Here is a 12,744-nt window from a genome sequence, read left to right as displayed (position 1 = left end):
ATTTTAGTTTACCATTCTGTTTATCGGTATATTCGAGTTTAACATATCGCTTTTATGTTTTGGGTGTAAAAGAAATGTGCTACGAGAGCCAAGTCTTACTTTTCAAATATTCATATGAAATTAAATTTTTTAATAATTATTATGGGACATTTCAACATCACTTAATTCACATAGGTTTACGTGAAATAAATTAACTAAAACAAAGTTTACTGCCGCTTTCAAAACAAACTGCACTGCAGCGTTTTCTTCAATAACGTCAACTTCAGAATAATCGTAATTTAGAGTTCGTCATTTTCGTAAATGTACACCTTGAGTATTTCTTATTTGCTGTTTGTAAATGTTATCGTGCTGCCTTCGACATTTACAGCCAGAAATGGAGTTCAGGTAATTCATCCATATTTCATGGTAGATCAGGACTTGGCGCTGAATGCCCAGCAATCTAGATATGATCTGCGCCCGTGTCGTCCTTGAACTCGCCTCATGTTAATAGAGACATTTAAATAATGTGCCTGTATTATGGTAAGAGGTAAATTTTGAATAGGAGATTATGGTAAAAGCAAGGAGTGATTAATGTTCGGTGGAAAGAAAATATACCATTTTTTTAGTTTCTCAGTAATACTTAAAGTCATAAATTTACCAAATTTAATGAGTTCGAAAGAGCGTTGAAATTACTGAGACGATGGCCAGACCAGATGATATCCTTGAGCAGACCAGGTTCAATGAATATGAAAATCACATCACCCCTCTTTTGGGGTGATGTGATTTTCATATTCATTGGCAAAACAAAGGTTTTATTAAAAAATTATGCTTGATGAGGAAATATCAAATTACAATCACAATACAGCTGTAATCACGGCATGTTAATTATACCTAATCATTTCCGTCCGCACAATGTTCACCTTTCAATCTTTCTGCGTTATTACATGCATAATACATTTTATTGACCTCAAATGCAGCGTATTATTTTAAAATATGTTCTCTTGAAGACAACCTCGTTACCAGATAAGGCTGTCAGCGCGTCGCCGGCGTAAAGTCGCGCTGTGAGCAGCGGCTTTATGCGGCCGCGGAGACAGCTTCCCGATTGCCCCCGCCTGTGACGTCACATATCGGGACTTTATTGTTCACACTAATCTTTCAGGATATCAGGAGTGGCGACATTACTAATGTCACACAACAATTGTCAGTCATAGTGAAGAAAATGACCCGCTCAGCCAAAAGCAAGCAAGCATTCGAAGAATCTAAATCGCGATTACAAAGATTTCACGGATTGGAGCATAAATAAAACCTTCGATTCAATATCGTCTGTCGCGCGGTTCCCCAGGCATCACACCAAGCCTGGCGGATCCTCCCCTTGGTGGCGGTCGAGCCATAATCATCGCTCCCGTTACAGGACTATAGAAGAACATTGTTGGATTCGTAATTGGGGAATGTTGGGGTTATTTCGAAAATTTATCCTATGTAACTATTGAAATTTAAAAAATATGTATATTAAGGTAAAAGCACCTATTACGGAGGTATTTCGCAACATTTGAAAGTAAGAAGCAAAAATAAGCATAAGTAAGTATTTTTAAAGGTTCCAAACAAAATTATTATCTAAAATGGAATTTAAATTTTGTATTGCTGTTGAGTCTAAGTATCCTTTCATGCGATTTCTTATTTAAAAAAAATATTTAAAAAGGCAGGTCGATTTTCCCTAATACGGAGGTATGATTTTGGTCAGAGCCTATTACTGCGGTAGACGGCTCCTAATACGGAGGGTCAGAAAGTACATTAATTTAGGTTGTAAGTACCTTTATTGTAAGTTTTTCGTTCATTGACTATTTAATTACATTATTTCACTTTAATGAAATTAAAGACGACTTTGAATTTAAAGTATATTATTTATTTAAAGTATATATATGTATATATTATTATTTAGTGTTTTCTACACGCGTGTGTACAGCTTTCACGGATTTAACAATATTAAAAATGCAGGTTCATTTAGGAATTAAGTTTTATTTTTTATTACAATTAGTTACTTTGGCTAAGAAATAATGACGAACAATAACAATCATCTAAAATCTTTCAAAAATCAACACTTCGTAGAGGAACAAAAAGTAACAATAATGAAATATTTATAACATCAGTCTTTCAAAAACTAACACTCCGCAGAGGATAGTAAACTGTAACTAAAAGTTTTACATATTAAAAAATAATCACTTTAGTAATGGTAAGTGAACTTAATATAAGATACCTAAGTAAAGTTTAGGGTCAATTCAGGCTGCAGTTACAGTGGTCGACAGCAGCCCGAAGAGCATTTACAGCTTCGGAAGAATTTTAAACGTTCGCTACTAGACTTGCTTCGCTTCAAAACTGCTGGCTGTCGTCAGCAACCGACGCCGCATCAGCCACCTACAGTTTTATTTTTTCGAGCGATTACTGGTCTATAAAATAATGAAAATAAAGTTTAAAACTCTTTTAAAACTTGCGTCAATGCTGCCCGCTGCCACTGCTGCCTGAATTGAGCTATGAAAAAATGAAAAGAACAATTACGTAGATTGCATTAATTGATATTAAAATATTTAATTATTTCAATGTTTTTGATTTTACAAAAAAAAAAAAATTATAAAAAATAAGAATCAGAAAAAAGACGATTTTTTTATTTATTTACGAAACCCTAAAATCTTGTGATTTTCTGTTTAATTAATAAAGCCATAATAGGAAACCATATTACCTAATACAGAGTTACCTGGAAATAACTACCACCGTATTAGGAAAACTACTCGTGTTTTTAATAATCCTAATTCTGACCCATCAAAATTCCGATTAACAAAAGAGTGTAAATTTTTAATCAAACGACAACTATTTTGTGGCTAAGATGTGTAAAACTGAAGTAACAGTTATACACAGGATATTATTTGTGATAAATTAAAACACACCTCTCAATTTTTACCCCTCCTAAGAAACTAACATTTTGTACTCAACAGTTTTATTATTTAACTAGATTTCTAATTGAGAACACATACCTCAGAATATGGTTATTAATTTATGAGATTAATAATTATTTCAATTGAACTTTTAACTAATTTAAAAACTTAATAATTTGAAAGTTATAAACAATTAAATTTTATCAGTATTTTTCCTATTACGGAGTTATACCACCGAGTTAGGATTAGTCTATAAAATTCGTATCCTATTACGGCGGTATTTTATTTCTTATTTTTTGGGTAAAAACTGAGTTACAAACGTGAAACAAGCTATTTAATTTAAAAATTTAAAAGTAGGGAAATGCTATAAGTTATTCATAAACAAACTTGAACGGCCTATTAATACGAAAAATTGCCTTTGTAAATATTAGTGTGCTTACTTTTGTTGTTCCGCGTTTGTATGAAAACACCTGTTCCGTCGATGCCGTGACACAAACTGATTGATTTTGTTGTGTTGCCAATGTGTTGTAGTTGCAAATGTCGGTTAAGTCGTGCCGTAATAAATTTAGAATAACACATTTGCGTTATGATGTACTTACACTGAATAGAACAGGAATAAAACTAAGAAATATAAATACCACCGTAATTGGAAGCGATTTTGACTACCGCCGTATTAGGAGCTTTTACCTTAAATGATATTTTCTTTATTAATTTTAATAGAGCCTATTAATGATTGATCTCAGCTTATACAAGCTGACTCGAACGGTACGATAATACGAGTAGCATAACGTGACGGGTTGAAATCTCGTACCTCAAATTATAGTGTCGATAACATTCTCACATGGCTCCGATTATTGTCGCTATGATATCAGCCATGATGATGATCTTGACGGTGAATAGAAAAACGTCATGAGTAAACATGCCGATTCAGGCCCCTGGAGGTAATACCATAAAGTTTTATGATCCAATATGAATTAGGTTCCCCAGAAAATGTTACGAAGGAGGGAGACGCTGAGTGTAAAATCTTAATCCAATCTGGATCAGGCGCACTTCGAACTTCTCTCTGGAAACATTAGGAAGATAATAACTATCTGAGCCATCAACATCAGTAATAGAGACTTTTATTAAAATATTACAAAAAGATAACATAGAATAGGTAAGGTAAGGGTACCATTAACTGACAAGCTTCTATGAAAAGATCAGTCATCAATGTAGACAAAATACGGTAAAACTTACAAATATATATCTAAAGATGTGATCTCAAATTGAAAGTACAAAATAAATATCCAAATCACAAGTCACAGTCCGCGAAATAAGGAGCAAATAAATAATGACATCTTTATCCGGGCCGGGTCGCGGCAGCCGCTCGATTGAGACGGTATTGGCTCAATAGAAGGTAATCTGTTTGCCAGATCAGGTGTAAGTTAAACAATACAGACCGGGGTGTGCCCGGATAGGTCATAGTGTGCTTCAGACTGACAACTGTACCTGATGTTTTCACTATCGTCTATTTAATTGCACAAATATAGAATGGTAACACTATTCTGTGTGTGTATTGTTTTATAAGACAAATAGAATTATATAATGCTAATTGCTGCTTCGGAGTAGTAAAAAAAAACATTAATTAGATAGAAAAGTGCAGTTTTATGCAAATATCGGTTATTTAATATAAATATTATTACTCTTTAAACTTTTGTATGCAAGAACCGCATATAAAAGTTTAAAGAGTAATAATATTTACACAGTCTGTAGAATAACAAAAACTTCGTTTTACAAAACTCAAAAATCATGCTATAAAGCTCTCTAAAACTCACGCAACGTGACGAAATTATACAATTCATCTTTATGCCTTTGAGGTTTTGTCATTCGCAAACTCTCATTTCACTCAATGTTCCGCTGCTGACTCCGCGATTACTCTCCGGGCGTGACGAATTTATCAAGCTGATCATTCGTCGTCGGCATGTTATTCTTAAACTCATCATAACATTCGCGGCTCGAGCATACTAAAAGCAGTTCAGAAAATTGTGTAATTGCAATACGGGCCCCGCAGGTTGTTTTTTTTTTAATAGGAAGGACTATTATTATTCTTTCCCTCCTTCGTTACCTTATTCCACTGTTTGCATAGTTTGTGCGAGCTCAGTCCTTTCCTATTTATGACAAGCAGATACACTATTATTTACTATTTCTTTATTTTATAAAGGGTTGACTCTCGCTGGATCTTTCCAATGCTGTAAGATACCTTGATATAATAACATATTAATCATTGAATCATTCACGATGTATTGTATTCTATTGTTTGACAATGATATTACAATTAAACAAGATGGAGACATTTTAGGAAAACAATTTTTCATCTGGTCGAAAGATCCGTAGATTACCGTCGTCGTCCTGTAATCACTCTCGTGTCGGCGCCCATTGTGAAGTTGATCGAGTGCATTGAATTTCAGCGGCTGTCGGCTGCGATAACAGTGAAGTAGAGAAGGGGAAGTCCTCGTATATATCGGGAATTCTCGGCCAAAGCGGGAAGTAACGTGGAGATTTAGATCTAATTAGCGGGCTATCTCGCGGTTATAGCACGTCGTGCATTGAATGATGAAATGATGTTAACATCCGCCACCTGAATTCTATGGGTTCCCTATTTTTGAAGGTTGTTTAGCAACTGATACTTGTAATTAAGATAACATCTTAGGATAAATATTGCTTAAAAAATTTGACATTGACAACCCAATCGGAAATTATGGTTATTTATATATCAACCACTTTCATCTCGATGTTTACAGTTTTAGTTACATTTATATTTAGGCTCCCAATCCAATAAATATTTGTTCGTTTCTTTGAGAACGTTTCCAATTATCTTCTTCAACAAACTTCCAAAAGATTCGTGGAACAGAAACCTGCACCTATTAGCTAAATGGTACCTTCAAAAGTTAATAATGCGACTTAGTAACTTGTGTTGGAAGCCTGGCTCCTGTGACCCGGTAGGTACACGCCACGTACAATCTCTCGGGTCTTTGAATATTTTATTCATAGAACTTCGAAGTCCGCTGTTACTAAACTAGCCGAATAAACTAAACCAACTCTTAAAGTTAGATACACGATATTATCATCTCTTTGAAAACTTTAGCAATTTGTGGCTGCAAGGGACGCTGTTATGGTTTTATACATTGTAAATTCAGAAACTGTCGCGGTAACTCACGAATACTCATTTGATGCAAGCACCACTTCGATATGTTGTTCCTCACCGCGAGACTGAGGGCCAATATTTATAGTTTTTTATTTTGTTGATATTGCATGGAAACACATATTCTTACTCTTCATGGCAGGAAGTACTTTTATACCGATTAGTAAATACAGAAACTATCCAAAGAGATAAACAATAAACTTGAACTTTCTCGAAAATAAAGTGAAAGCCTGCAGGCTCGGAAACTTTGGAGCGATCACAAACACATTATAACAGTCGACAAACTTATTCCTCAGTTAGGACTCATTCGCGACATAGTGTGCAAATGAGATATTAAAGTATTTCGACTCTCACACTACAATCGCGGATTTTTCTTTAAATCTAAATAGCATCGATATTCGCGCTGGCTGTGTTTGAAGTCTCCATTGCAATAGCGATACACAATACAATTTCTAAACTATACTAATAATAAATATACCTAATTAAAATAAAGTTAAATTCCTGAATTACAAACTAAAAAAATATTATTTAAGTTGGGGTCCAAACTTGGTAGGGTTCCCACCACGCAGGCAGCATTCCCGCGCTGTATTGCAATAGCAATACGCTGCGCAAGAAAGCTGCCCGCGCGACAGTCACCCGTCGCCTCTCTCAGCCGCTGAGCGCCTTGTGAAGCCCACGTGCGCCCCACGAACCAAGAGTCTCCACACCAGAGGGTACGAAGTCATACTGGGCGCCGGGACAATGCTATTTTTTATTTATTTGAAGTTATTTGTTTGTTATTTCAATGACTGTTCCCAGCATATTGTCGTACCTCGTAAACACCTCAATGACTCGGGGTGACTCAATTAACGAACAAACTTTTTAATTGCCCCTCAAAGGCCAGCGCTGGTAGTTTTAATTAGCAATTATCTTTATTGATGCTAAATATAGTATTTAATTAATTTACAACGTCACTTAGATGATTTTAGTTAATTTTTTAAGGAATTGTTCCATAGAACTCTTTGCATACTTAAGTAAATCACGTCTACATATATCCGTTGCGGGTAGACAGAGACAACAAGCCATGACTGATAAGCCACGTTCAACTGTTTGGCTTAATGATGGAATTGAGATTCAAATAGAGACAGGTCGCTAGCCCATCGCCTATAAAAGTCAAATGAAACAATTTACCATTGAAAAGAAAAGAACTTACCAGGTGCCAGTAAACCGGTGTTCTACTGATGTCGAGCGGTTGTTGTTAACTGCTGGAGTGGACGTGAACGAGTGCGCGGTTGCGGAATCACCATCATCTCGCCGCCGGCCCGGGCCGCCGCGAGGGGCCGCTCTCATCCCGCGGGCTCCTGGATACGTTCATTTATGAAATAAATGAGAAAATTTTATTTTGCTATAATATGTTTCTATGGTAGGCCACAAATTTAAGTGTGGGTTTGGTAATATGGCAATTTGAACCCGCATTTATACATTTTTAATGGCTAATAGACGGCAGTCGATACGAGCTGAAAGCTGATAGTTAGAATGTTGATTTCCTAAAAAATGCAAGGAGAAATAACAGAAAATAAGAAGAAGTTCTTATAGGAATAGTCGAAATAGGGAATATTGCGCTTTGTGCATACGGTGCTACTGAATGGAAACCGCTTTAAATCAATGTACGTGATAGTTTCATACATTTGCTCGAAGTTTGCGAATATTTACGATAGGAGATGAAAGCAGCGAATACAATATTTATGTAAAATTCAAATAAATGCGCTGAAATTCAAATAAAAGTTTCAAAATGCGCAAACATAAACAGATGTCTGAATCGTGGCATTTTCTAGTAAGATCGCGGGCATCTGGCCGCTGATGGCGCCGCGCAGCACAGTGTTGCGAGTGGGAGCGCACCGTTGCCTCGGCGGCACAGAGCAGGCCGCAGTGTGGAGAACAAGATTTATTAGATTTATTTTTACACGGCGACCACAAGATATTACTATTACTATTACTGTCCTAGAATCGAATTGAAAAACTTTATTCATACTCGTACCTACCATGCTGATCTGGTAGCGATTTTAAAACATAATGTGCCTAATAATAAGGATGAAAAATACCTGTATTCGCCTCTCCCTCCTCCCTATTCGTTACAAACCAACAAACATACAAATCTTTCCTCTTAATTATAAGTTTGGATATGGATATAAAATTCTGAAAAATGGAAATTTAGAAAGTTAACTAAAATCAATGTTTTTTCATGAAGACTTGGACTTAGACTTGGCATTAAACCTACTCGCAGTTCCGAGGAATCGAGTCCAGATGCTCCACATTAGTTATATCTGTGTGACTGACGCGTGGCTGGAGCGTGACGTCAGAGCGTTTATGTCGGGTTTATGATGCAGACCAGACGCAATCCACTTCATTACTACACCATAACCGTTCGTATGTGGGAGTGAAAAAGTATTACTGGCCAAATAAATGCTAAATATAGGCCATGGACCAAACCATCCTTGTGCTGTGTGGTTCGGCGCTTTGAAATAGGACCACTCCATATCTTCAAAATGGAAGTCTTAAAAGGTGACTAAGGTTTATATTAAGGCTTTCATCTAGTGCAGCTTTAACCATGATTTGATATAGATGAGGTTCCATTGCAAAGCTTACAGAGGTCCGATTGTATATCCAAACCTCCATCCAATGACCGCGGTCAACGGGCGCACCCGGGCTTCTTTCCAGTGAGGAAGTAACCAGCACAAATGCCAGGATGAAACTTCTTAAAAGCACAAATCATAATTGAAGACAATAAAAGGTAGGAAAAAGGTGTCTGTTCAGACAAAATGCAAGCGAACTAAAAGAAATGAAATTGAAACTAAATGTTTGCAAGTCGAGGAATGTCGAGTATTTCAATTTGTACTTGGAACGAGACCCTTTGGCCCCTCGTGTACGTTATTTAAAGCAGTTTCAATTTGAGCCACCTATTTATATCCTGCACGATATAATGTCCCTCGTCTGTACCTTAAATAATTATATTTACCACATCTTTAGCAAAGAAAGGTCCAGATTATTAATAAACGTACTAACAAGAGCCTTTAGTTAACAGAAAACTGATCACGTGTCTTCAAAGAGAAGGTCCTGATACTTTGAAGAATTATAAAACAGAATTACGAATTCATCTTATGAAGTTGATTAAATTTAGATACAATCATCAGGTGATATTGAGCCGTAAGGTTCCTTATTTTGGAAAACCCATCATCAATTTAATGAAAAAGTATAATTGTAAATTATTATTACACCTGTCAGTATTTGATTCTCAATCCTATCGTCAAGCCAAACAACTGTACGTGGCCTACTGGTCTTTTCCAGAATGTATTACACTTGTACTCCTTGTCGGCCAGACCAAAGACAATTCATCAGGAAGACCAGCGCAAATTGCTAGTTATATTCAATTGTAGTGTCTGATGGTCGCCGCGGGAGCTGTCAATTGGTTCGGGATGATGAACTGAGGTCGCGCCGCTCACTTCCGTCTCAATGTGTTTAACTTGACAGTTTACTTTTTACCGATCGTCTTGCCCTCAAATGGCAGTTTAATATAGTTTTCACTGATCTTCCAATATCAAACAAAAGAATAACATTCTATTTGTAAAATATTTACGTAACCAAACACTTAGTATATTGTGATTAAAATGGTATGTAAGATAAAAATAAAGATTTATGAAAAGGGAAGAAAACAGTCCAACAAACTACGTGTAGCACAACTACGTTAATTTAAAATGAAAGTAATATATAAATTTCGTCAGATTCTTCATTATTGCACTAGAGTTTCCCTTTTTAAAATCCAGATTGTAGTTGGCAGCCTCAGCCCGCAATAAACTTCAATGCAGCGTTGTTGCTGTGAGATCGCTCGCGGCCTTTCATTAATTTCCAATAACTCCCGACACCCGCGGAGGAAGCAGAATATTGTGGCTCGAGTCTGCGCTGCAGCTCGTTATTACACTCGCGTATAAAATATTGCTTTCTTTCAATTTTAAGCTGCAATTTAACCATGAAAAAGTGTAAAGAAATTTTTCATTAGGTATTTCGTACATCATGGTCGCATGTTACCGTATTCACTCGTCTTTCATTGTCATTTACTGCTGTAAATTTCCTAGATATACATTCCGTCATTCTTTCTCAAATCAGAAACATTATGATACATATATTTTTTAATTTAAATTCAGTACTTTTCTTACATTTAATGATCCTGAAATTGAATTTGAAAATTATGCAAACGCGAGTGTGAGAGCGAGCTAGTGTTAGAGGGCAGCTGCGGCCGCTGGCGCTGACTGCGGTCTCCCGCGCCCTCCCAATTTACATTTTGTTTTACCAAGCTCTGTTCATAACGACCATCTAACGCTATCATAGTAGCTGGACTATACTTGGATAGGTTTCAAAAACATGTTGTTTTTCTTTGGCTTTGTTAATTTTGCCTGTATTAAGTAATATTATCTTTGTTTGCAGGTCACCTCTGAGCGGAAACCATTCATCGATAGTTGTTGGGTTGGCAACATCTAACATCAGGTAAAAATTGTATACTATCTTTGTAATGTTTCGTACAATTTTTATACTTAGTACATGTATATTAACCGAACAGTTATAGCTATATATAGTTTTTTTTTCATAATATTAAATTATACAAAGTTAAAAGAAGAGTACAAATGTTTCATGAGTTCCAGAACTTATGTCTAAGAAAAAGGACGACAAAGTAAAATATGATTAATCATTATACCTATATTCATCTCTAGGACTCAGTACCAAGCAAATCCAGCACATGCTAGAAGATGCATATTGCATGAGTTCATGACAGTATAATGTGTCAGCAAAGTTCCAATGCCACATCGCCAACCGCTTATGAAACTTTAGATGCAAAATTTGCATTATTAGGCTACAACATGAGCAGTGAGTTAGGTATAGGGTCTTAAGCGGTTCTTAAACTTTGATCAATTTGGTGAGAATTTTAGACAAAACAAGTCAAAACGTGCTGAGAGATTCAGGAATGTTTGGGCCAGATGACAGTGCTCCAGAACTGGGTGGTTGATAGCTATAAAATTTATTAACTTACTGTAATGAGAGAGAGAGAGAGGAGGATGAGAAAAAGAGACAAATATCTAATGAGATATTTCCTCATAAGCGATCCACTATTGCAAAAAATAGATTCCGGAAGTACAGTTATACGCAGAATATAATAACTTAGTTCGATGCTATAACTATTCACAGAAATAAGTATTGTATTTGTATGTGGACGCGGCAGTCAGACTCCGCGCTCCACAAAGTTAGCAGATTGTATAATGTTGCAATCTGCACTGAGTCCTATGAGCGCGATCTAACGCGGAAACGTTGCGCGCGCGGGTCATTTGCAAAGTCAGGAGGCAAAGGCGACCGAGTCAAGGCTAGTCGCTACACTCAATTCAGACTAGAATTTTGTATTTGTAAAAATGACGATATTTTATAACTCACTCGTACTGAGACCTAATTTAACAATAGTATTTTAGATATTTGTTGCCTGTGGTGTGAATCTTCAAATTTTAAGTACTTTTTTACCTATATGTTAGATTCTAGCGGTTACTAAAATCCGTCTTTTAATATAGTTATTGATCGTTTCGAAACTGTTGGATCTGTCTACCCTTCAAGGGAAAAAGACGTGGTTATGTGTATGTATGCATGTATTAGATGATGAATCTTATTAGTCGTCAGTGATCCACCAAATAATCATTTTCTATAATGGTCAAAATTTTTTTTATGAACAGTCATATTTGCTTCGTTACTATTACATACAAATTAACCAAGAACTCCACTGGTACGAGCCCGACCACCTACAGCTCGCCGCCGGAGCGTGACCATGATTGCTCTATCGCGAAATTGCCTCGTGTGTCGTCAAATATTGACCGGCGTCGTCACACGACTGCTAATGGAAACCGGTCCGGGCCGGCGGGTGCCGTCCGGCGACCGTCCGGCGACTGTCAACAACGGAACATGCAACCCGTTCTATTGGTGCCTGATCCAGAATTGAGAACGAAATTGGAGCACGATTTTGCATCTAATTGAGGACTGCCATTTCTCTAACTGGCAGCCTTCAGGCAGTGTATGACCAAGTTTTGTTATAAATATTATTATGTCTGCCTGTATTTTGATTGAATTGATGTATAATTTTTGGGATGGGTAGGTATTTTTAAAATAAAGTTTAACGTCTACCTTTTTTACTTTCACTTTGCTCCTTTTTTGAGCAATATTAGGATGACTTAAATTGGTCAAAAAATCTTAAAATTTTGTCGGTTTATAATGAGATCTTCATCAGATTTGGAGCCACATTTCTCGTTCATTGTCACGCGCCGCCGCTGTTTCACTCAGAATCTGCTCATTATCCGGCCGCACCTCAATCTCGCTGATAAATTGAGGTCACCGTTTAGTAAGACATCGACATTTTATCTCTAATAATTAAACTTTTTCCATATTTTTCTGCTGGTGCAAAATGATATTTTTTATCATTTTCCTGGCTTGGTTGAACTTTGCCATACAGTCTTTTCAATATAAAGACGTGACGTGATTATATATGTATGTGTATAAGTAAATCATAGTATCTATAGGTACTTCGCCTTCTGCTATTTTATGGATAATTCCTGATACGTTTCATAAAAAGTCATAATTACATTGAGATCACGA

General features: G+C 36.4%; 1 protein-coding gene across 1 annotated transcript in view; it reads left to right on the top strand.

The window, feature by feature from the left end:
• The window catches only part of LOC106142320 (calcitonin gene-related peptide type 1 receptor), a 62,287-nt gene that overhangs the window by 28,338 nt on the left and 21,205 nt on the right, over positions 1–12,744 (top strand). Inside the window, exon 2 of the mRNA XM_013344041.2 lies at positions 10,546–10,605. The gene's annotated coding sequence lies outside the window, so the exon portion shown is untranslated. The remainder of the gene's footprint in view (positions 1–10,545; positions 10,606–12,744) is intronic.

Source organism: Amyelois transitella, chromosome 13 (assembly GCF_032362555.1).
Source record: "Amyelois transitella isolate CPQ chromosome 13, ilAmyTran1.1, whole genome shotgun sequence".
Taxonomy (NCBI): Eukaryota; Metazoa; Arthropoda; class Insecta; order Lepidoptera; family Pyralidae; genus Amyelois; species Amyelois transitella.
Note: the sequence above shows the minus strand (reverse complement) of the source record. Positions and strands in the feature narration are given on the sequence as shown.